Source organism: Triturus cristatus, chromosome 6 (genome assembly GCF_964204655.1).
Source record: "Triturus cristatus chromosome 6, aTriCri1.1, whole genome shotgun sequence".
In the NCBI taxonomy this organism is placed as follows: Eukaryota; Metazoa; Chordata; class Amphibia; order Caudata; family Salamandridae; genus Triturus; species Triturus cristatus.
Window position 1 is genome coordinate 1,941,675,562 of NC_140589.1, and position 21,167 is coordinate 1,941,696,728.

General features: G+C 48.2%; 1 protein-coding gene across 1 annotated transcript in view; it reads right to left on the minus strand.

The window, feature by feature from the left end:
• Positions 1-21,167, minus strand: part of LOC146822548 (NACHT, LRR and PYD domains-containing protein 3-like) — a 221,077-nt gene that overhangs the window by 49,535 nt on the left and 150,375 nt on the right. The window lies entirely within an intron of this gene.

The window sequence follows — 21,167 nt, forward strand, 5'->3', positions numbered from 1 at the left end:
TCTCTAGTCAGAAACTATTATCTTACAATTTTACAATTTGCTTTTAACTCTGCCATGTCGGTACGTCAGGTGCATGCTCGGAAGGACATACATATGCATATATCATCATACAAAGACATTCCTTTCTCATTATCACAAGGCAGTATAACAATCTGCTAATTTTTCTGCACTTTTACATAGAATATTTTAATAAAAAATTAATAGTGTTATCCATTTAAAATGCCACTGCCTTTAACAACTTTAGATGGATGAAACTCTGAATTACGTTTTCCTGCTTTTATCCAGCAATTTACAGGTCACACACCTCTCAGCAATGCGCACTCAACTCACTGAGCTACCGTACCATTTTGGTTCAGTGTTTACAAAAAATTAGACAAGATTTGGACAATAGGAATAGTAGGGAAACCAGGTAGAAATGTTATTCGGGTTTGATGGGCCTCCAAAGAGAAACTCAATTTACAAGCATTAGCAATCTCTTCAAGACACAAATCATTGTAGGTACTGCATAGAGGTCAGGGTTCATCATAAAGACATTTAGCTCTCAAAAATTGAGACTGAGGTTTGCACCAGCTTCTGCCATTTTGCGTAGTAAAGCTGGGCTTTAATGAACTGAATCCTTATGTAAGCTTTGGCTCTGCATGTTCACTTCTTCGAGTGCCATTATGAACACAACTGTGCCCAGATGACTGGCACAGGAAAATAAGTCTTTAAATCCAACGAATTTGCATTGAGGGCTGCCAAAGAGAGAGAGGTGAAGCAACACAGGTCAGTATCGTAGTGGGGGCTGCCATGGGACCGGTGGGTTGGTGAACTTGATCCCAATAAAACGGTAAATTAGTTATTTGTGGCCTCTTCCATCTGCAGACAAAACGTTAATAAATAATGGATCGGGAACACCATGACAGAGGCCATAGGCAAAGGAAAATGAGGAAAGAAAATCATGTCATGATGAACAAAGGGGACAACACTCGGAGAGGGACAAACAGAAAAAGTATGAATGAGAGAAATATAACAAAGAAAAAAGCACGAGACAAAACATATTTAGAAATTAAAGAATGAACAGGAGAGAAAAAAACGAAGGATGAAAGGAAGAACGGTGAAACAAAACATAAAGGTGAAAAATAGGATAGACGGGTGTAGGAATGAATGGATGGAAGACTGAAAGAATAGAGTGAAAGGATGGAGTGAAAAAGTGAAACAACGGATAGGTGTAAGGGAGAAAAGTATGTTATTGGTGTTTGTATAGCTCGAGGGTCACCTGTAAGGGTATTAGCGCGTGTACGGATGAAAGAGTGAAAAGATTGAGAGATAAACGGATGAATAAGTGAAAGCATGGGGAATGGACAGAGAGTACATGTGAAAGGGTGAATGGATGGATGCTGGATGGACGGAAAGGTGAAGGGATTGATGGATGAATAGATGGAAGGGTAAAAGGATTGATAAATGGATGGAAGAAGGATGAACGGGTAAAGGTCAGGTTTGTTCACTCTGTGTGCCCGTTGTAGAGGTATGGTTCAAGTGGGGGTGTTTTAGTGTTCTAGCTACTGCCTTGATTCAGGTTTAGCGTCACCTCTGCGTGGGTGCGTGATAATAAAGCAATTATGCAGTGTATTGTCTATCAGGAGGGAGCAACTGGCTGGGCGGGGGTATTTAAAGGCGGGCTCGTTGTCCACATGCACTGCAGTCGTAAATCGGCGTAGAGGGGGTTTAATTGCAGCGGACCAGAGAGGTTAATTTTTTATTTTTGCATCTTTTATATAGCGCGAACTCGACCCGAAGGTATTGGAGCACACATGAGCACCGTATTTACATAACATATTCAGGCACGGGGAGGTTAAGTGATTTGCCCAGAATCACAGGATGTGGACGCGACCCCGAGGCTCGAACCCTGGTTTCCAGCTCCAAAGTCGGCCGTCCAGCCGACGGACCACATCCTCTCTTCATTCGACCCCTCTTTTCCTGAAGCCCAGACACTGTGCTGGAGAGTGCTAATAAGATGGGCCTAAACTCAACACAAGACCTTTGACTTTTAGTGAGGTAGTGTGACAAGGTGCTCTTTGCGGGCACCACACCATTTTTGCACTGCTCCACTGCAGGTGGTGTGAATCGCAGGGATTTTCGTTACCTGTTAAATCTACAAATGGTCCTTAACGACCTGTGAAAAACTCTGGAGATAAGACTGCAGACAGCCCAGCGGAGCCCACAGCAGCTCGAGCAGACACACACTACGGGGGAGGAGGGGGGCTGAATCCTTTGTTGTGCCTCGCAGAAGTGTGACCAGGAATGCGCGACCCCCTTTCCATCACTTCACGGCCCCCCTGGGGGTCGCGCCCCACACTTTGAAGACCCCTGCTCTAGAGGCTCTCAGGGTCAGTCCCGTAAAAGGATGACCAGCCCTCAGAGGAGGGAGCATGAGGCCAGAATGCAGGAAGCTCAGCTGAGGATCAGGAAACAGGAGTTAGAAGCAGCTCTGATGGAAGAGAAACTGAACAAGGCTAGGCAACCTAGAGAGGGTGGGTCTATACCCACTGGTGGCAGCATTGTCCCAAAGGACAAAGATAGGGTCTTTGATAATAGGAACCTGTCTAAGGTTGTGCCCCCCTACAAAAGTGGGGACGACATCCACAAATGGATGACTGCTCTTGAGAGAGCCTGCGAAGTGCAGCAGGTTCCTGAGGACCAGTCGGCAGCAATCTTATGGCTCTCCTTTGAAGGTAGAGGCTGAGATAGACTCCTCACTGTAGGAGAGGAAGATGTCAGAAACTACAGAGTCCTGAAGAGTGTCCTGGTTGATGGGTTAGGCTTAACCACTGAGCAGTACAGGTTAATGTTCAGAGATACCCAGAAGGCACAGACTCAGGACTGGTCTGAATATGTTGAATGTGCCACTAAGGCTTTGGAGGGTTGGTTGCTGGGAAGTAAGGTTTCAGATTATACAGGATTGTACAATTTGATGATGAGAGAACAGATTTTAAATAACTGTCAAAACCAGCAACTGCATCAACACTTGGTAGACTCGGATCTGACCTCTCCCCAAGAATTGGGAAAGAAGGCAGACAAATGGGTCAGAACCAGGGTTAAGCAAAAGAACCAGAACCAGGGCCAAGGGGGTGATCAGAAGAAAACAGACCAAAAGGGTAATGATCAGAAATCCAAAGACCAGAAGTCTTCAACAGGGCCCCAAACTAGTACTAACGAGGGTGGGTCCCAACAATCTAAAGGGAAGAAGAAAGAAGGTCCAAAGAAACCCTGGTGCAAGTCTTGCAAGAATACAACTCACTGGACTAGTGATTGTAAGAAGGGTGGAGCCCCCAACACTGTTGCCCCTAAGGCACCTGCTCCCAGTAGTACTGTTAGCAGTGTTGGTCCCCAGACAAAGGGTGTAGTGGGAATCACTATGGGAACTGAAGGAGATTCTGACCTAGACAGAACCCTTACACAGGCAGTCTTGATCTGTGATGGGGACATGGATTTGTCCCTGACTGTGAGCCCCAGTAATCTGGGCAAGTACAGACAGACTCCATTGATTAATACAAAAGTGGCTCAAGCCTACAGGGACACATGTGCCAGTGTCACTATGGTGACACCAGGCTTTGTGGACCCTGGACAGTACATACCAGGTGAGAATTACCTGGTGACCAATGCCAGCAATGCCACTACTTCACACAGTGTGGCTATTGTCAACTTCTCATGGGGAGGGGTAACTGGCCTCAAAAGGGTTGTGGTTAGTGCAGACCTCCCAGTAGAATATTTGTTGGGCAATGACCTAGAGAGTTCTCTATGGTCAGAAGTGGAGTACAGGACACATGCAGAGATGTTAGGTATATCACCACATGTCCTTGCTGTGACCAGGTCACAGGCCAAAAAGTGCCACACTGAACCTCAGGTCTTGGATCCTGGAACAATGGACCAAGCACCTTCCAAGCAGAAGGACAGGAGGGGTAAGGCTGTGCCTTCCCCCCTGCCTCCAAGTGGTGATCCGTCTTCCCAGGAAGATGATCTCGAGACCCTTGAAGGAACTGTCCCTGAAGAGCTTGAACCTGACCAGGTTGAGTTTCTGGGGACAGGGGGACCTTCTAGGGCTGACTTGGGGCAGGCTCAGTTATCCTGTCCATCTCTTGAACCCCTCAGACAGCTGGCTGCTGCTGAGGCTGCTGGGAATGCTCAAGGTACCCATAAGGTATATTGGGATGATGGGCTCCTTTACTCAGAGGCTAGAGACCCCAAGCCTGGTACGACCAGGAGGTTGGTTATACCTCTGCAGTTTAGGGGCTTCCTTCTCACCTTGGCCCACGAAATTCCCTTAGCAGGACACCTAGGCCAGAATAAGACTTGGGACAGACTTGTTCCACACTTTCACTGGCCCCACATGTCAGAAGATGGCAAGGAGTTTTGTCGCTCCTGTGAGACCTGCCAAGCCAGTGGCAAAGCAGGTGGCACTACAAAGGCCCCCCTAATACCACTACCGGTGGTGGGAGTGCCCTTTGAGAGAGTGGGGATAGACATTGTAGGACCAATGGACCCCCAAACTGCATCTGGGAACAGATTTATACTGGTGGTAGTGGATCATGCCACCAGGTATCCTGAGGCAATTCCCCTAAGGAAAACCACCGCTCCTGCTGTGGCCAGGGCCCTGCTTGGAGTCTTCTCCAGAGTGGGCTTTCCTAAGGAGGTGATTTCTGACAGAGGTGCAAACTTCATGTCAGGATATCTGACAGCCATGTGGAAGGAGTGTGGTGTCAACTACAAGTTCACCACCCCTTATCATCCACAATGTAATGGGCTTGTTGAGAGATTCAACAAGACAATAAAGGGCATGATCAAAGGATTACCTGAGAAACTCAGGCGAAAATGGGATATCCTTCTGCCCTGCCTTCTGTTTGCTTACAGAGAGGTCCCACAAAAAGGAGTTGGATTCAGCCCCTTTGAATTGTTGTTTGGGCATCCTGTAAGAGGCCCACTGTGTTTAGTGAAGGAAGGATGGGAGTTACCTCTCAACAAGCCTAAGCTAGACATAGTGGATTATGTACTTGGTCTCCGCTCCAGGATGGCTGAATACATGAAGAAGGCTTCTAAAAACCTTGAGGCAAGCCAGGCCCTGCAGAAAGCTTGGCATGACCAAAAGGCTGTCTTGGTTGAGTTTCAGCCAGGACAGAAGGTATGGGTGTTGGAGCCAGTGGCCCCAGCAGCACTCCAAGACAAATGGTCTGGACCCCATACAATCCTGGAAAAGAAGGGAGAGGTTACCTACTTGGTGGACCTAGGCACTCCCAGGAGTCCCCACAGGATACTCCATGTTAACAGGTTAAAAGCATATGTTGACAGAGCAGACATGGGCTTGCTCATGGCTACAGACGAGGGACAGGAGGAAGAGAGTGACCCTCTCCCAGACCTGTTGTCTCAGAACCCTGATGATGGTTCAGTTGAAGGAGTGACCCTTGGAGGCAACCTCACTGAGCATCAGCAAATTGAATGTAGACAAGTTCTGCAATCATTTCAGGATATGTTCTCACTGATACCTAGTCAAACTGACTGGTGTACCCATGTGGTGGACACCGGTGACAGTCTTCCTGTGAAGAACAAACTTTACAGGCAACCTGACCACGTCAGGGACTGTATAAAGACTGAGGTACAAAAGATGCTGGAATTAGGTGTCATTGAGCCCTCAGAGAGCCCCTGGGCTAGCCCAGTGGTTCTGGTCCCCAAACCTCACACCAAAGATGGCAAGAGAGATGAGGTTCTGTGTGGATTACAGAGGACTCAATGCTGTCACCAGGACAAACGCACATCCTATTCCAAGGGCAGATGAGCTCATAGATAAACTGGCTTCTGCTAAGTTTATGAGCACATTTGATTTGACAGCTGGCTATTGGCAAATCAGGCTAGCTGAGGAGTCTAAGGCCAAAACAGCATTTTCAACCCCAGGAGGGCACTACCAATTTGTGGTGATGCCCTTTGGTCTGAAAAATGCACCTGCCACCTTCCAAAGGTTGGTGAATCAAGTCCTTACTGGGTTGGATGACTTTTGTGCAGCATATCTTGATGACATTGCTGTCTTTAGCTCCACCTGGGAGGATCACCTGATCCACCTGAAGGAGGTACTTGAGGCCCTGTAAAAGGCAGGCCTCACTATCAAGGCTACTAAGTGCCAGATAGGGCAGAGTAAGGTTGTGTACTTGGGCCACCTTGTAGGCGGAGGCCAAGTTCAACCACTGGAGAGTAAGATACAATCCATCAAGGACTGGTCTCCTCCAATCACCCAGACTCAAGTCCGAGCTTTCTTGGGCTTGACTGGGTACTACAGGAAGTTTGTTAAGAACTATGGGTCCATTGTGACTCCTCTTAATGACCTGACATCCAAGAAAATGCCCAAAAAGGTTCAGTGGACAGTAAGCTGTCAAAAGGCATTTGATGACCTGAAGGAGGCCATGTGCTCTGCACCTATCCTGAAAAGTCCTGACTACTCCAAAGAGTTTATTGTCCAAACAGATGCTTCTGAGTTGGGTGTGGGAGCTATGCTGTCACAACTTAATGTAGATGGTCAAGACCAACCCATTGCTTTTATTAGCAGAAGGTTGACCCCCAGAGAGAAGAATTGGTCAGCTATTGAGAGGGAGGCCTTTGCTGTGGTGTGGGCCCTGAAGAAGCTGAGGCCATACTTGTTTGGCACTCACTTCAAGATTCAGACCGACCATAAGCCCCTCTTGTGGCTAAATCAGATGAAGGGTGAAAACCCCAAACTGCTTAGGTGGTCCATTTCCCTACAGGGGATGGACTTTACAGTGGAGCACCGGCCATGTACGGACCATGGGAATGCAGATGGTCTCTCCAGGTACTTCCACTTAGGACATGAAGACTCGACTGGTCAAGGCTAGTTTAATGTCCCTGCGTTTGGGGGGGGTTGTGTAGGAGAGTAGGGTCTGCTATCCTATGGTCACCCCAAATTTTTGTTTTTGCTTCACTGGTTTTTGACGTATTGAGGCTGTGGATCTGCTAATCAGACCCCCCGCCTGCTGTTCTCTCTGCTAAATTGACACCATGCACTTTAGGTGCATGACCCATTGGAACTGGATCACCCTGTGAGCCCCTGTACTCGTGTACCCTAGGTACCCAGGGCATTGGTGTATCTGAGGCCTACCAGGGGCTGAAGCATGTATTGTGCCACCCCTGGCCTGGCAAATTTGACACAACTGGCTGATCACCCAGCTGGGGTAAGTTGGTGTATCCACCTCTTACTTAGGTGTAGTATGCCTATACCTAACCTTAAATGGGACACATGTTAACCTATAAGTCACTCCTATGGCAGGCCTTAACAATCCTGAAGGCAGAGTGCTTGGTTTTATGTGAGATGGTGCTCTGGCATGAGCTGAGCCTGTCTGCAGTAGTCGGAACAACTTCCTTCTACCGTTTCCACTTATCGCCATACCATATACTCTCAAGTGCATTACGAACCTCGCGGTTAAATGCTATCTTTGGTTTGGCTTTATCAAAACATGTCGAGTAAGGTGTCATACGAATTGGAATATTAACCCCTCGCCAATTCTGGCGACGGGGTTAGCATTCCACCCTTCTAGAGGGACACGACATGTACGGAACCTGAAACCCGGGTAAAATCAGACATAGCCTCAGCTCCACAAAATGGACGCTGCCACCACAGACACAAGTCTGCCCTCCTGCTGCTGGGAGTCCTTCCAGCTTGGGAGACGTGGACAAAGGGTTTCCTGCCAGGGGAGGTGCGAGCCCGACAAGACCTGGACCTCCAGACCTCTCACAGCCCGATCCACAGTCCCTGCAAAGAAGGAACCCGTGGAGGCATCGAGACACGTGGAGCCAGCCATCTTGAAAGATACTCGACAAGCTGCAAGCGCGACAACAGAGGCTCCCTCCGAGTTGTGCTTTGGGTCCTGAGAAGCCCAACATCCGAGCAGCATCTGCACCAAAGGTGAGCCCTCCAGCATCTCCACGATCTGCGTGGGGCCCCTCTGCACCTTGCGACTTGACGCGCCTACCCGGTCACTGGTCCATTGGCTAGTGGCCCTCTTGGCGATCCTTTTGAAAAACTACACTGCTGGTCTGGTTGCTCCAGACTGGCCCCTGCCTCCCTCCAAAGGAGCAGCCCCTCTGACCTTGCTGGTCAGAGCTACAAGCTTTCTTCCACTTCCTGCGACTCCTGCTTTTGCCAAGGCTTGTTTGCTTCTACCGAGCCGCCAACGCCGCCGACAGCGAGAGCCTGCATGGGACAGCTCGTGACTCGACTCCTGGACGTCATCGACCTTCAGGGACCACGTGGCTGCGGAGACAAGCTTCACTTCTTCACCTGTTTGCACCCGACATCGCCTGGTACCTACCTGGTGCCACGCCGGTCACTGGCTAGTGACTGTGAACATTGTCCCCTCTGCTTTCAGGTCTTCTACACTTCCGATCCATCCTTGGATCCACCGCATCTCTTCTGGACCGGCCGCCTGCAGCATCTTTGTCTTCAGGCTCCATTAAACAGATAGACGAAACCCAACGCACTTCGAGCCCTATGCACCTGCTTCCTGTGGGTGAGGTAAAGCTGGCACTCTGGTGCACAAGTGTAGAGTAACATCTCTAATGTCTAGGTTTGAAGTCTTGAGTTCGTAGTCCATCCGGAAGACCCTTCTAGCAGTAACTTTTGAACAATTACGCACCCATTGAAAAACCTATGGGCGCCCGCGTGTAACTTTCCTTACTGCACACGCGGCCCGTGGACCTCCTGGTCACTAACTAAAGTTAGCTCCTTGTAGGCCCAGCGATTCTAGAGGCCCTAGGCCTTCTCCCTTTCCTGTTCGTGGTACTTATACCACTATTTTAGTATATGGTTCGAGTGGCCACCAGGGCCTATCCATATAAAGTGCAACTTTCGTATATTGTGATACTTTCTTGTTTAACGATTTGTGCTCCTGTGCTCATAAAGAGTCTAGGGGATACTTTGAGAAATAAATACATATATATTTTGAATATACATCTGTGTGGTGTCCTTTCATTGGTATAAAGGGGGGTTACATATGGTAAAACAGCTGCTTAACATGCCAAAACGAGTTTAGCCTGAAAGACTGCTTAGCCTACGCTACCACTAGGGCAGCTGGTCCGAAAAGGTTGACTTACAACCACACCATAAGGGTTGCTTGTCATGGTACAAGGTGGTCACTTTAACTAGTGAACAGCATATACCAGGCCAACTTCTCACAGCCTTCCTGACGGAGACCTGAATAAACCCCTCCTTGGCACCTGACATCACCATAGCCATCCCGGTCGGCTACAAGATCACCCACAGGGACCGCACCAACGGAGTAGGAGGAGGAATCGCCATCATCCACAGGAACACTCTCAGATTCTCGACCAACACCGACGACACCCTCAGCATCGCCGAACACCTGCACTTCCAGATACACACCAATCCCAACACTACCCTCAGAGAAACCCTTGTCTACAGACCACAGCCACAGTTCAGCGATTCCATCACTGACTTCGTCAGCACACACGCCCTCGCTTCCACAGACTACATCCTTCTCGGGGACCTGAATATCCACCTCGAGAACAACGACCGCAACTCCACCACCCTGATTGCCAACCTCGGACTCAGACAACTCGTCACAACGCTCACCCACTCCACCGGCCACACGCTTGACCCCATCTGCTCCGCAAGCTCCCACGTCTCCTCCAACCACACCACCGAACTTCACTGGACCGACCATCGCTGCATCCAGTTCACATCCCTTCTTCACAAGTCTTGTGTGACTCTCTTGCCAACTTCTTCCATCACAAAATCGCAGACATCCATGACAGCTTCAACATCACAACCGCCCCGACAACCACTGAGACCTCCGTCGCCACGGCCACCATCCGCACCGACCCCCTGCTCTCCTGGACCAACATAAACGACTATACCATCAAAATCATGAACACCATCCACTCCGGATCTCCATCAGACTCATGCCCACACCACATCTTCAACAAAGCCAGCGCCACCATCGCACCCCATCTCCGGAAAGCCATCAACACATGGGCGTCCGCAGACATTTTTCCAGGGGGAGGCAAAAAGTTAACGTCATCCACATCCTCCGACATGATGTGTGCCAGGTGGGGCACAAGAAACACTGGGGCGCAGGAGGAGCCATGGGGGACAGGAAGCAGGCCGCATATGATCTCATACACCATAGGGCTGTTATGCCACAGCCATCTCTTTCTTTAATAAAGCAAGATTCCTCTGGTGGTTAATGCAAAGATCTGTGTTTTGTCTACACCCACTTAAGAATCATGAAGTTTAACATGCAAATTTAAAATTTGTATTTTATGTATCAAGGTAAGCGGGTTACTGCTTTTGACACCCTCTTGTTACTTGCTGTTCATAACTTGCAAAAATTCTAATATATCACAGCGAGCTATGGATTGGCATCAAGGAGTACATGCAAGTGTCAAGGCGTGGGTTTAGAACCTTATTGTTATATTCAAAATCTGTCTGTTAGCAAGATTGCCAAAAGAGGTCATTCAGAAGTAAGAAAGTCTAACGGGGTTTTAAATCACGACTTTGTGTTTCTCCCGACCAGTCACTCTTGACAATTTGTAATCCTCATTGCCTTATGTAACATACTGTAGATTGATTTGAACACATGATTTTATTGTCTTTTTTTAACGTGTGCGTGTGATGTAACATACTCTGACACCCTACACTGGAATGAGAAATGCTATGAAACAATTAAATAAAAAAAGAGAACATTTTTAAAATCATAATTTGTGTAATTACCCAGATCTGACATACTTATGGTGTGTGCTCATCTCTTATACACAGAGGTTGAACAACGTCAAAAACCTGCCTCCAAATCAAATTTTCATTCTACAGATCACAAGCTGTGTGTCTTAGTTTCCCTCGATTGCATTAGCATTTAGGTGTTAGGCTCCAGGAAGTTCCCACCATGGTGATACTCAAACAAAAGGAGTGCTGATGGCCCTTTAAATTAGACCCTTGTTTTGCTGTTCCACCAGGTGATACGCGAACAAAAGGAGGGCTGATGGTTCATTTAAAGTAGTCCATTGTTTTGGGTTCACCTGGAAGTGAAAATAAAAAAGCCCCTTCCCCGCCTGCAGGTTGATGCTGTAGGAGAGTAGGATCTGCTTCTTATGGGTACCCCCACTTTTTGCTGATGTTTTACTGTTTTTCGACTTTAGTCTGGCTGGGGCCCTACTATTCAGGACCCCAGCCTAGCTGCTTCCTCTCTAAAATGGATTCCAGGTACCTTAGGTACCCTACAGATTGGATTCTGGAGTGCCCTTTTAAGTCCATAGTATATGGTATACTATGTACCCAGGGCATAGGTATCCTAGAGGCCTAGCAGGGGCTGAAGCATGTATTATGCCACCCCTGGGAAGCCCTCCACAATGACACCACTGGACTGCTACTGCAGACTGAGTAAGGTGGTGTGTGCACCCCTTACTGAGATATAGGTTACCTGTATCCCTACCCATACACACACATATGAACCTATACGTCACTCCTATGGCAGGCCTTATCAATCCTGAAGGCAGAGTGCTTGGATTTAATGTGAGAGGTTGCCCCTGCATGAGCAGAGCCCCTCTGCAGCGTTTGGAGTCTATTCTCTGATGCTGTTTGTGGTGCAGCCTGACCATATACTCTTAAGTGCATTATAACCTCGCGGTAAATGCAAACTTTGGGATGGCTGCACGGAAACATGTCATGTTTGGTGTCAAACACCTTGGAATCCTATCCCTACACCAGTAACTGGTGTGGGAGTATGATCCCACCCTTCTAGAGTGAGAGACATGACAGCACCAGTATACCGGGTACCAACTTAACCGAGCCCTGGCATCACAAAATGGATGCTGCAGCTACAGACACGGGTCTGGCCTCTTGCTGCTGACCGAAACTCCAGCAGGGGAGGCCTGGACAATAGGTTTCCTGTCACAGGGAGGTGTAACCACCTCCCAGACAGGCTGATGTGTATTGGGGCTGGGTGGGAGCACTCTCTGGTGCTTTGAAGTCCTGCACTGGGGGCACACTGGGTGTCCCTGTGCATAGTCCAGCTCAAACCGGTTGCAGGGGCTACTAGCCCCTGCTCTGGCGCGAAACTGGACAAAGGAAATGGGTGTAGCCACCCCTCTTTCCAAACCCTCCCATAGGTGGGTCCCCTGAGTTAGGCCAACCCCTTCCTTAGGTATAAGTATGGATCCTCTCTAACCAGAACTTTAGATATCCCTGGACGAAACTCTGAAACTGAATCCTGGAACTTCGACTTTCTACTCAAGATTAGAAGACTGAAGAATCTCCCTTGGAGTCAAGGAGTGACTCCCCTGCTTGCAGGTACCAATGAAGCATCTGTCTGGTCTGCATCTCCAAAGCTCCCGCTGGACGGCGAAGACTTTGCAACACCAGAGGTGGATTTCTAGACCTCCCTGAGGCTGACCTGAGTCCCCAGCAAAGCTGAGACCTGTTGCTGTCATGGGTAACGTGGAACTGGAATCCCTGGACTCCGTGCACATTTGCAAGTGCATCACCTTCCTGATGACTCTCGAAGCTGTCTAGCCCAGACCCCGAGCAGAAAATCCACCGAAGATTGCTGGCCTACCCACTCCGAGTTACCCGTGGGCCGCCATTTTGTGATTCAGCTCGAGGTACCTTTGCGATCCCTTTTCCGTCGACTTGTGGGTCCCCGAGAAGGCAACTCTGATTTTCCTTGGGCTTTCCTGGTTGCTCCAGACGTGCCCCCACTCGCCCTTGCTGGGTGAGTTCCTCGGACCTTGCTGGTCCTCACCGAAGCCATTGTTCTCTTTCTGCATGGGTTGCTGTTACCAAGACTTGGTGTGCCCAATCTGGACCCCGACCCTGCAGCACTCGACATCCTTCGTGAGACAGCTCGAATCCAGATCCTGGTTGTCCTCGACGCCTTCTGGTTCTCGTGGCTGAAGAGTCAAGCTTCCCGTCAACTCACCTGAAGCACCCGACATCGGTGGGCATTCGACTATCGTGCCCCTGGTCACTAGCAAGTGACCCAGACTCTGTACTCTCTGCTTTCAGGTTCTTCTCATCTTCGATCCAGGCTTGGATCTCTCCGGACACTTTGCATCTTCCCGGCAGCAGCACTTCTTCGCCAGCTTCCATTGAAAACGACGTCGTGACACCATTTGACACCTATGCACCCGGCTGCCCTGGGTTAGGTAACTCGAGTACTCCGGTGCTCCCGTGGGTGTTGGCCCTAGACACCTCTAAGTCCAAAAGGGGTTGCTCCCAGTCATCTCCTAAGTGTCCTTAAACTTTAAAATTTCAACCGCGACTTTCCCCATAGAAGCTAACGGCGCTCGCAGCTGTGTTCCCACACAGCACGCGTCCCCCGTGGGTCCCCTGTGTCACTACCTTGGGTGGTTCTGAAGGGGCCCAGCGATTCTACAGGTTCTAGACCTTGTGTCTAGTCAAGTCGTGGTTCTTATACCACTATTTTAGTAAATGGTTTGGTACGCCCCTAGGGCTAACTGTATGTTGTGTTATTTACCGTTGATATTTGCCTTGCAACTTGTGTACTTCGACTTCTAGCATCATAAAGAGACTAGAGGGGTGTGTTTTAGAATAAATACATATATTTTATATATACCTGGTGTGGTTGTCCTTTCATTTGGTCATTCAAGAGATTGTAGACTGGTAAAACAAGCTGCTTTACATTCCTCTAAAGACTTAGCCTGAAGGCTGTTCTCCATAGCTACCACTAAGATAGCTTTCAATAAAGGTTGTCTTTAACCTACCACCATAAGTGGTTGTTTGGACTGGTACAGGGTGCCCACTATAACTAGTGAGCATATACCAGGCCAACTTCTCACAGATGCCCAGAATAAAGAGCTGTCAGTGGCGGGTGCTGCTTAATGTGTCATGGTGTCGGCAAATTACGCCAGGCCAAAATCAGCATTACCGCATGGAAGGCACCCTGGATCCTGGACCATGCTTAATAACAGCCCCGGGAGCACCCTCATGTTCTGCACTGTACTGAACACATGTATTACCCCACATGAGGTCATTCTCAATGTACTGTAAAGGTGTGTGGTAAATCACCCGTTTTAAAGTGCACCAATCTCTGACCTCAAATAATACCGCTCACAAGCAAGTGGTAAATGCTTTCTACCCTCTATTAACAATGTGTGCCAGGACAGGTTGCCCAACAAATACTCAATTACACTAGTTTGGTCTGGTTCTTACGCTGAGGGTTTAAGAGGAAACAGCACCTTACAAGCCTAATTCTAAGGTGGGTGGAGATAACAAAGGCAATGGTTATATTTTTTGTTCTTACTCCTGTTATGAGCTGATCATACATGCCGTTTGCTCCTGTGTTTGCTCAAGCAATTGTCAAAGGGTCCTACCTGGAGGATATTTGATGTACAAATCTGTACGCTAGGAGTAATAACATTCAAAACTTGCCACAGGAAACATTTACTCATGTTATTCCTTAACTCAGGGCACATGTGATTGGGTGCAAATACATACCCCATTACCCGCACCCAAATAATAATGCTGTATCAGGTGCAAATGAGAGTTTGTGCCTGAATTGTTATCACCAGCAAAGCTGCCATCGGAGACTAAACTAGCAGCAAACAAATTCACAGATTTTAGCTCCAAGAGTGCTTAAAGTCAGGCGCGCAACGCCCATTGCGCTCAAACGGTTTCTGCATCCCGCTCCCCTCGTCGTGTGTGTCAGCCCGGCTGAGACAGCTTCCCGGGCACACACACAGCCGCACCTGAGTACTTCACACAGGTCTTTAAAAGACCATTTACTTGTTAACGAGGCTTTGTTCTGTTTTCACCCATTCTTAGAGCCCCTGCATCTCCACTCTGCATATGGCTGGATGAATTAGCCCCCCCCACCACCCCGAAATTTGACTCTAGTCGCGCCTATGTTTACAGTCGACGTAGGAGAGAGATGAGTTGGCGTGAGGTTTAAAAGAGGGATGAACAAGGGATTGAAGACGCCGCGTGGTGATGGTCATGGGCGTCTGCAGAGAGTGCAAGGAGAGGCGCTCGGGGGGGCAAGCACCCCTCCTTGCCCCCCCCTGCAGACGCCCATGCATCAACATCTCCTTCGAGACAGCGACCTTCCCGGAGAGCTGGAAGCACGCCGAGATCAACGCCTTACTCAAAAAACCCAGGGCTGACCCCAAGGAGCTCAAGAACTTCTGGCCCATCACCCTGCTCCCGTTCCCGGCGAAGGTCATCGAGAAGACCATCAACAGACAACTGACCCGCTACTTCAAGGAGAACAGCATCCTGGACCCGTCCCAGTCCGTGTTCCGCAGCGACCACAGCACCAAAACTGCCCTCATCGCCATCACCGATGACATCAGGGCCCTGCTGGACAACGGAGAAACTGCGGCCCTCATCCTCCTGGACCTGTCAGCCGCCTTCGACACTGTCTGCCACCGCACCCTACGCACACGCCTCCACGATGCTGGGATCCAAGACAAAGCCTTGGACTGGACCACCTCCTTCCTCTCCGGCAGTACCCAGAGCGTCCGCCTCCCCCCTTTCCGCTCCGAAGCCACCGAGATCTGCGGCGTACCCCAGGGCTCATCCCTCAACCCAACATCTACATGGCGCCGCTCGCCCATGTCGCCCCACTGCATGACCTCAACATCATCTCCTATGCCGACGACACCCAGCTGATCCTCTCCCTCACCAAGGACCCCCACACCGCCAAAACCAACCTCCACAAAGGAATGAAAGCCGTCGCAGAGTGGATGAAGAACAGCCAACTGAAGCTAAACTTGGACAAGACAGAAGTCCTCATCCTCGGCTCCACCCCCTCGGCCTGTGATGACTCCTGGTGGCCTACCGCACTGGGAACAGCTCCAACACCCACCAACCACACACGTAACCTAGGGTTCATCCTCGACTCTACTCTCTCCATGACAAAGCAGGTCAACGCCGTCTCGTCCTCCTGCTTCAATACCCTCCGCATGCTCCGCAAGATCTACAGGTGGATCCCCACCGAAACAAGAAGAACGGTCACCTAGGCCCTCTTCAGCAGCAGGCTTCACTACGGAAATGCCCTCTATACAGGAGCCTCGGCCAAACTCCTGAAGCGACTTCAACGCATTCAGAACGCCTCTGCATGCCTGATCCTCAACATCCCTCGCCGCAGCCACATCACATCCCACCTGAGAGACCTGCACTGGCTCCCCGTCAACAAGAGGGTCACCTTCAAGCTCCTCACCCAGCCACACAAGGCACTCCACAACATCGGACCAACATACCTCAACAGACGACTCAACTTCTACACCCCCAACCGCCAGCTCAGCTCCGCCGACCTCGCCCTTCCCACCGTCCCCCGCATCCGAAGAGTGACCTCCGACAGCAGATCGTTCTCCCACCTCGCCGCCAAGACCTGGAATACCCTCCCCATCCTCCTACGGCAGACCCAGGACATTCTAACCTTCAGAAGACTCCTCAAGACCTGGCTTTTCGAGCAGTAGCAGCTTCCTTCCCCCCACCCCCCAAGCGCCTTGAGACCCTCACGGGTAAGTAGTGCGCTTTACAAATGCTCTGATTGATTGATTGACCAGGTTGACCAGTCAAAGGACAAGAGTTTCACAACGGTACCTAGGCCAGGCGCCCAGGTAGAAGTGCAAGAACAAGTTCACTGTGATAGTAATAGTGACTTGTCTTAGATTATCAGTAACTCACTGGGGCATGTAACAAAGAATATAGACCCAGGGCCGGGTATAAAGTCCCAAGAAGCAGATAACGGGTTCACTCTAGACGCTGGGGTTGAATATAAGGACATTAATGAATATAATGTGGTGAGTGATAAGTCGATGCTCACGGCTATGAATGAGGATATAATCGGCCAATATGAGATGCCACTTCCCTCTAAGATATCAGGGAATATCCAACAGTGGGAAAGATCCTCTAACCCCTTAAAAGTGAAAGGGTTAAACCCAATACTGAGGAAGATAGATAGGCAAGGTTGGCCAAGAAGGTTCTCTCTTCTCTCCCAGATCGACTTGTCCTCCACACGAGATGAAGAGGTTTTTGAGCTGGAAAGGGTGGGGGAGGGCGATCAGGAATCTTGAGGGGGGAGCCTCCTCACCACAAGATAACGCCCCGCAAGGGGGTGAAACACTAATTAACACCAAATGGCGGCATTCTATGAGTAATACACTGGAATCTATAGCCTTGCGGCTGGTGAAACTTGGTAATGACATTGATCACAGCCAAGATATATATATATATATATATATTCACTGAAAAAACCATAGGTTTCAGGCACATTATAGTTAGGAATTACATTTAAAAAAACCTTAAAAATTCAATGAAAAAATCATAGGTTTCAGGGGCGTTATAGTTAGCTGGACTTTTCACTCATACAAAACCATTGAAATTCCCACGTTATAGTTAGTTCAGCTAACTATAACTCGCGCGCCCTCAATCCACTGCTGATGACGTCACATATTACATCACTTGTGACATGGTCAGTGACATCACTCATGACATCACTGATGACATCTCAAATGACCACCAGGTGCTTCCAGTAAGCACCACTGAGCTGCTTGTGGCATCAAAAACACGTGAAGCCTGTGAAGTAGACACCATTGCTTTGCTGAATCACTTGGCAGATGGAGGATTAAAGGTATCTCCAGCCAAATTGCAATTCTGGAAGAAAGAAGTCCAATACCTAGGACATAATATTGAGAAAGGTCTGAGGAAAGTGACAATTGACAGAATCAGAATCATCAGAGGAATGAGAGCCCCAATTACCCAAAGAGAAGTGAGAATGTTCCTAGGAATGGTTGGCTATTGTCGTCAGGGATAAGTAACTTTTCCCTGATTGCCAAGCCACTAATAAAATTGACCAAAAGTGAGGTAAGAGACCCTTTGGAATTAAACAAAGAACAAATGGCAGCTTTCAGAGAATTAAAGAACAGGCTATGTGAAGCACCCGCCCTGGGTATGCCAGACTATGAAAAGGAATTTGAGTTGTACTGCAGTGAGAGGAACGGATGTGCACTCTCAGTGTTAATTCAGAAACATGGACGATTGAGAAGAACCATTGCGTACTTCTCATCAACACTTGACCCAGTAGCTGTGGGTTTACCAGGTTGCCTGCAAGCAGTAGCTGCTACATGTCGAAGCCTGGAACAAAGTGAGGGGATTGTGATGGGATATCCATTGCGAGTATTTGTACCTCATGATGTAGCAATCCTTTTAACAAGGAGCCGGACACAGTTCATGTCACATAGTCGGCTGACTAAATATGAGAAAGTCATTCTAGGTGCATCAAATTTGAGTCTGGAGAGATGCGTGAATGTGAATCCAGCAACGCTGTTGCCAGATGCTGAAAGTGTGCAGGTAAGAAATGAAATTGATCATGATTGCCTGGATGTGCTTGACTATTGTACAAAACCTAGACCAGACATAAGAGATCTGCCACTGCCTGAAAGTGATCATGTGTTTTTCGTGGATGGATCTTGTCTGAGAACGGATGAAGGTGTGTTGAGTGCAGCATATGCAGTATGCACAGTTTCAGCAGTTATAGAAGCATCACCCTTGAAAGGAGTTAAATCCGCCCAAGTAGCAGAAATAGTGGCATTGACAAAGGCCTGCAAAATTGGGAGGAATGTGAGAGTGACTGTGATGACTGGTAGCCAGTATGGCTTCAGAGTTGTCCACGACTTTGGCCAACTGTGGCTACAGAGAGGTTTCCTGACCTCAAGTGGAACTCCCATAAAGAATGCAGAAGTGGTTGGAAAATTGCATGAGGCGATAGAGCTGCCCAAAGAACTGGCTGTTGTAAAATGTGCTGCTCATAATCAAGGTGAAGATTTCATTACCACCGGAAACAGGTTCGCCAATGACATGGCACAGTATTGTGCAAGAAATAATTACTCTATTAATCGGGGAAAAGAAAAAGAAATGTCTTCTTGCTCCTTAATGTTTGCTAATGTTGTGGAAACATGGGAAGAAGTGAAGCAGTTGCAGGATGAGGCAGGAGATGAGGAAATGAAACAATGGGTAAAAGCAGGCTGTGCACCAAGGGAAAAAGACCATGTGTGGGTCTATAAAGATGGAAGACCAGTGATGCCTGATAGCATGTTGTCAACCATGGCACGGATGTATCATGGCCAGGGACACATTGGGAGAGATGCCATGATGAGATCTTTTAAGCAGACCTGGTACAATCCAAAATTCAGGTTGATAGCAGAGAGTCTTTGTCAAAGATGCCTGATATGTCAGCAATACAATCCTGGAAAGAAAACAGTAGTGAGCCTCGGTACAATAGGCAGGGAGGGAGGACCCTTCACCAGAATGCAGGTAGATTTCATTGAAATGCCCCAAGTCAACAGATTGAGCTATGTCCTGGTGATAGTCTGTTTGTTCTCCAGGTGGGTGGAAGCTTTCCCAACCAGAAGGAATGATGGGATAACAGTAGCTAAGCTATTGTTAAGAGAATTCATCCCAAGGTACGGGTTCCCAGTGACCATTGAATCAGACAGAGGGGGACATTTTTATAATGAAATCATGGGTTTGATCTGTGAAGCATTGAGTGTACAACAGAAGCTACATTGTGCCTACCGACCAGAGGCTTCTGGTGTGGTTGAACAAATGAATGGTACCATCAAAAACAGAATTGGCAAAATGTGTTTAGCCACTGGAATGAAATGGCCTGATGTTTTGCCTCTAGTCTTGATGACTATTAGGTCTACTCCAGACAGAACAACAGGTTTGAGTCCCCACGAAATAATAATGGGACGTGCCATGAGACACGCATTTGTACCCGTCAACAAGCTGATGACAATAACTGATGACATGATTTTGGATTACTCTAAAGGCCTGGCTGACGCAGTCCATTCTGTGTTTCACCAGGTTGGAGAAGACGCCACCACACTGGAAAAGAAACCAGCCCATTATTTGAGCCCAGGGGACTGGGTGAGAATAAAAGTCCACAGAAGGAGAAATTGCTTGGTTCCAAGGTGGGGAAGGCCAAGGCAAGTCGTCCTGACCACAACGACTGCTGTGAAGTGTGCCGTAGTGAAAAACTGGATACATGCAAGCCACACTCAGAGTTCCAAGTCCAGGAGAAGGCATTGGAAGAGAATACTTTGATGAATCAGAATCAAGTGACGATTCAGATAAAGAAACTGCAAAAAGAAAAAGAAATCCTGAAAGGGGGGAGAGTGGGCCACGATCGGCTTTAATCCCACAAGAAGGAATTTCGAAAAGAACATTGCAGGTTCCAGAGACAAGACCAAATTCTGAAGAAGTGCCTGAGATCCCAACTACCAGTAGTGAACACAAAAAGAAAGAAAGAAAAGAAAAGAACATTCCAACAGAAGTGACTCTTGAATCAAACAAGAAAGTTGGAGAAGTCTCACCTGAGATAATCATTGTAGATGAAGAAGGGACAGAAGTAGAAAGAGAGGGACAGATTTCTGCGGAAAACCCCCGAGGAGGTGTAGGGACCACCAACACTAAGCTAGGTGAAGGGACAAGTAATCAGAAAGAAGATTGAGTGCCAAAGACGTGAGGAGGGACAGAAGTAGGGCAATCTCAGGAGGGTGAAAAAGAGACTATTGGTGAAAAAGAAACTGTTGGTGAAAAAGAGACTGTTGGTAGAAAAGAGGCAATTGAAACAGAATCTGATGAAAGTGAAAATGAGACACATGAAGGTTGAGTTCTGAGAAAGAGAACTTGGATCAAGGAGAAAAACAATAAAGAAGGAAAATAAAAGAGAAATGCTAAAGGAGATCTTTGGCCAAACAAGATTAAGAGACTGAGATATCGATTGACACGAGTTGACCCATCAAAGGCTGAACCAAGCCAAAGAAGGAGAAACAGAGATATCTGAAGAAAACAAAAGAATAAGAAAACCCAACCAGAAGTACAAGTCACCAGAATGGACGTATGTGGCACTGCCTGAACAAGGAGAAGAGGCAGACAGTCAAGGAAATCCAGAGGAGACTTTACTAAGAGTGGTTGAGGAAGAAGAAACAGTGGGAATCCTGAGAGTTATCTTGTCCGATATTGGAGAAGAGGCGGAGGTTCAGGACTTTCTGCATTTCGATGATAATGAAGAAATAAAAAGTGATGAGAGACCAGACTGAGTAATTCCAAAGAAATCATTCGTGGAGAAAAGTGAAAAGAATAAATAGAG